Genomic DNA, 5,000 nt, shown 5'->3' with positions numbered 1-5,000 from the left:
TGTGTGTGTGTCTGCGGGTGTGTGTGTGTTTATTTTTGTGCTTTTGTTACTGATGTGTGTGTCTGCAGTCACACATACACATAAGTGGACACGCGCACACATGGACATATTTTTACACACACACACACACGCGCGCGCGCGCGCGCGCATGCACGCACACACACTTACGCGCGTACACGAACGGCGTGCGTATACACTGGCACTGGCACGGTCACGAAAACACAGCAGTGCGCGCGCACAGATACTTACACATGTACATGCGCACACACATGGACATCAGTTTACACACACACGCGCACGCGCGCGTAGGCACACACACACACACACACACACACACACACACACACACACACATATCTATATAGAGATATCATAACAGCTCCATGGTCAGTCTTGCTAGAGTTCAATGAAAATATCCAGGGCAACTTCCTCAATTCTAAAATTTCAATTTAGAACAGTTAAACTTTTAAACTTAATAAACAAGTAAGACGAAACTGCAGTGTTATGCAGACAATGAAGAGCGTTTTTGTCACAGATTTTTTTTTTCTTCTTCATGTATCTTTTCTCTGTCAGCTCCACCCCACTCACCCACCCCCCACCTCTCTCCCCCCCTCTCTTTCCCCCATCCATACCCGCCTCTCCTCCCCCCTCTCTCTCTTTCTTTTTCAATCTTTCCTTTCCTTTGAAAAAAAATATTGTTTATTTCTTTCTTTACGTATCCGTTATTCCATCTGATGTTATTATGTTGTTGTTTTTTGCTATCATCATCATCATCATATGATCATCATCAACATCGTCGTCGTTGTCCTCTTGATGAATGAGTGAATGTATGATGAATGATCATAATAACGAATCAGAGTTTAAAGAAGAAGATCACACAGGTCACGTGAAAAGCATGAGTCACAATTTCCACCAATAAATAATTTCTTTTCTTGCCTTTTTTCTGTCTTAAAAAAAAAATTTTTTACCCGGGGACGGACAGGGTTTTTACAGGTGAGGTTACTTGAGTGAGGGGGACACCGGTGCGTCAACCAGGGAGAGACAATCAGAGTGTTGTGACGAGGGGACACAAGAGGGGACGGTGTGTGTGTGTGGGGGGGGGGGGAGGCGGGAGCGGGGGAGGGACGAGGGGAAGAGGGGGATTGGGGGGGGGGGGGCGAAGGGGGAGGGAGGAGAAACCCTTAGATAGTCGGGTGGGATGGGGGCGGAGGGGGGATGAGGGTGGAGTTGGGGGGAGGGGGGGGGGGGGGGGAGCAGGAGAGGGGAGAGGCGACAACAATTCTTGCTAATGGTGCTGTTACGACGGTCAAGAAAATGCTTGAGGGTCAGTTAGTTGTGCGGCAACAGCGTGAACAGAACTGAAGGTGGAACAGAGACTGTCGGCTCGGCGACAACTCGTATGGGAGTGAGACTCTCTCCCTCCTCCCTTGCCCCCCCTACACCCCACTCTCTCTCCTTTCTGCCCCCTTGCTCTCCCCCCGTCCCCCCTCACCTCCACCTCCTCCACTGTTAGTCTGTTCTTCGACCTGATTGTCTGCTGCTGCTGTCACTGTCACCGAGGAAGCGTGGGAAATCCCATCTGCGCTCTTTGATTACTTTCACGCACGCAACTGAGTACGCAGTCTCTCTCTCTCTCTCTCTCTCTCTCTGTCTCTCTATTAGTGTGTGTGTGTGTGTGTGTGTGTGTGTGTGTGTGTGTGTGTGTGTGTGTGTGTGTGTGTGCTTGTGTCGATGGTGAACTTAAATATTTTTTTAATCAAATTCATTTTCGGTGGAAACAGTTTGTCTGTCGACACCAAGTTTGGTGTGTGTGTGTGTGTGTGTGTGTGTGTGTGTGTCTGTGTGCCTATCTGTGTGCCTGTCTGTACCTCTGTACGTGTGTGCTTTTCTTCATCAGAACACATGGGTGTCTCTGAGCGACATTCGGGGCTGCAGTCTCCCACAGCAAAGGAAGCCCTCTGTAGACTGCTGTCTTTGTGTCCCAGTGAAGCAGTGGAGATGACAGCAAGACAGTGGATGATAATCTGGTGCTTGTAAAACTGATGGATGGGGCTGTCATCACATCACGTTGATGCAAGTTAGCTGAAGTGAATAAAGAAAGATTCTATCATTCCGCTGCAAAGGAAAAAACAAGATTCCAACCAGTTAATCATACACGCACACATGCATGCACATACACACACAATAAACAAAACAAAACAAAAACGAACACGCGCACACATACAAGTGCGCACACGCACGCACCCCCCTAATCCCCCCCTGCACACATACACACCCACACGCGTAATTTACTTGCCTACCCACACACCCATCCACCACAGAGACATAGACACACAGACACACACACAAACACACCACACACACACACACACACACACACACATACGGACCAGTGCACTCCGCACACGACCTTACATAACGACACACACACACACACACACACACAAGCAACCAAATAAACAGTGTGCAAAGTCCCTCACCCCCGCCCCCCCCCCCCCCCTCACCTTACAGCCACACCCCCACCCACCCCCTCCACCCCCAAGTCGTGAAGACAAGAGAGGCGGGACAGTTTGTACAAGTGACACATTCTTCTCTTGATCCCCGAAAGCCACAATATTGACGCAAGACTGGCTCAGGTATGCGTTCTGTTTTACAAATGGAACTCGTCATACATCGCCATGAAATGCTCAAGTTTATTGTTGTAAGCTGCCCTGCGTTGTAGCCAGCTGCAAAGCTGCACGAATAAAATATGTTTCCATTGTTCACCCTCCCTCTCCCCCCACCCCCCTCTTTTTTATTTATTTATTTTTCTTCAAATTTCGCAGATGTGGTGTGTACCGAATGTGGACCAGCCCGCACGCTTTGAAACCTGCTTGAAACTGAACCGAACTGAAACATGGAATAAAAAAAAGTTACTTCACAGCATAAAACTGCATATTGAAAATTTTAATGTGAAGTATTGCGATTTTAACATCATCATCCAGTATCTTTATCTATATCAGATAGTTATGTTTTATTACATGAAAAAAAGAAAAAAAAGAATAATGGAATAAGAAGAGAGGGTTAGAAGAGCAGTTTGCTTGCACTTCAAGAAAGTGCCCAAGAAGTGTATGTGGAGTGCATAATCTTTTTCAGTTTCACCCTCACTACAGTGTATCAACATTAACTCACTCAGTACGGCCAGTCCTCTCTTCTCCTCTACACAGACCCCTCGGATGTCCAGTGGGTGTCTCAATGACCCAACCTTTAGCTTCCGTCGTCAGAATTGTGGTATTTTTTGTCAACATTCACTTTTTCAGTGTAAGAGCCTTCCGCTGGTAATATTTTGATGGTGGTTATTGGGGTGAAAAGCTGTTAACGTCGTCTCTTTCGCCGTTCGTATGGAGAGAATTAAGGCAGATCATCTCATTAGTTTACAGGTTAAAGCTAACTGCGTTTAAAGACAAACATAGCATGCACTTAACGCGCGTAAAAGAACCCACGGCAAAAAAAAGCGTTGTCCCTGGTAAAATTCTGTAGAAAAATCCACTTCGGTAGGACAACAAATCAAACTGCAGGCAGAAAAAAATACAACATAAAAAAACACACCAACCCCCCCCCCCCCCCCCCAAAAAAAAAGAAAAAAAGAAAAAAGAAAAAAAAAAGAAACAGGTTGGCGCTCTCAGTGTAACGACGCGCTCTCCCTTGGGAGAGAGCAGCCCGAATTTAACGCAGAGAAATCTGTTGTGACAAAAAGAATAATGCAATAGAATCTCTACCACCAAGATACTTCCACATCTCATGTGTCACCTTCCTCTCAGTTCCTACAGCAGGCTACTGATAGTCAGACTACACGCTGTGATGACATGTATACTATTTTTGTGCATGTTATTATTATTATTTATTTATTTTATTCTTTCTTTTTTTTTTCTCAAGGCCTGACTAAGCGCGTTGGGTTATGCCGCTGGTCAGGCATCTGCTTGGCAGATGTGGTGTAGCGTATATGGATTTGACCGAACGCAGTGACGCCTCCTTGAGCTACTGATACTGATACTGATAGTGTGCATGTGACTAACCACCATCTTAGCGCCGATACAGTATCCTAAAAAATGTATCATAAAACCAAGGTTGTAAACACTCAACTCAAATGCCAAGTTACTTGTCGTTTTGATGGGGGGTGGGGGCGGGGGTGTTGGAGGAGGAGGAAGGGTGGGGGTGTGGGTGTTGGAGGAGGAGGGGTGGTGGCTGGGGTGTGGGTGTTGGAGAAGGAGGAGGGGTGGGGGCTGGGGTGTGGGTGTTGGAGGAGGAGGAGGGGTGGGGGCTGGGGTGTGGGTGTTGGAGGAGGAGGGGTGGGGACTGGGGTGTGGGTGTTGGAGGAGGAGGAGGGGTGGGGGCTGGGGTGTGGGTGTTGGAGGAGGAGGAGGGGTGGGGGGCTGGGGTGTGGGTGTTGGAGGAGGAGGGGTGGGGGCTGGGGTGTGGGTGTTGGAGGAGGAGGGGTGGGGGCTGGGGTGTGGGTGTTGGAGGAGGAGGAAAGGTGGGGGCTGGGGTGTGGGTGTTGGAGGAGGAGGGGTGGGGACTGGGGTGTGGGTGTTGGAGGAGGAGGAGGGGTGGGGGCTGGGGTGTGGGTGTTGGAGGAGGAGGGGTGGGGGCTGGGGTGTGGGTGTTGGAGGAGGAGGAGGGGTGGGGGCTGGGGTGTGGGTGTTGGAGGAGGAGGGGTGGGGACTGGGGTGTGGGTGTTGGAGGAGGAGGAGGGGTGGGGGTGTGGGTGTTGGAGGAGGAGGAGGGGTGGGGGCTGGGGTGTGGGTGTTGGAGGAGGAGGAGGGGTGGGGGCTGGGGTGTGGGTGTTGGAGGAGGAGGGGTGGGGGCTGGGGTGTGGGTGTTGGAGGAGGAGGAAAGGTGGGGGCTGGGGTGTGGGTGTTGGAGGAGGAGGAGGGGTGGGGTCTGGGGTGTGGGTGTTGGAGGAGGAGGAAAGGTGGGGGCTGGGGTGTGGGTGTTGGAGGAGGAGGAAAGGTGGGGGCTGG

The 5,000-nt window shown here is 50.1% G+C and overlaps 1 protein-coding gene across 1 annotated transcript in view; it reads left to right on the top strand.

Annotated features, from left to right (window-relative positions):
• LOC143297577 (uncharacterized) overlaps positions 1–5,000 on the top strand; it is a 91,618-nt gene that overhangs the window by 343 nt on the left and 86,275 nt on the right. The gene's annotated exons all lie outside the window — the stretch shown is intronic.

This window comes from Babylonia areolata, chromosome 23, assembly GCF_041734735.1.
Source record: "Babylonia areolata isolate BAREFJ2019XMU chromosome 23, ASM4173473v1, whole genome shotgun sequence".
NCBI lineage: Eukaryota > Metazoa > Mollusca > Gastropoda > Neogastropoda > Buccinidae > Babylonia > Babylonia areolata.
Note: the sequence above shows the minus strand (reverse complement) of the source record. Positions and strands in the feature narration are given on the sequence as shown.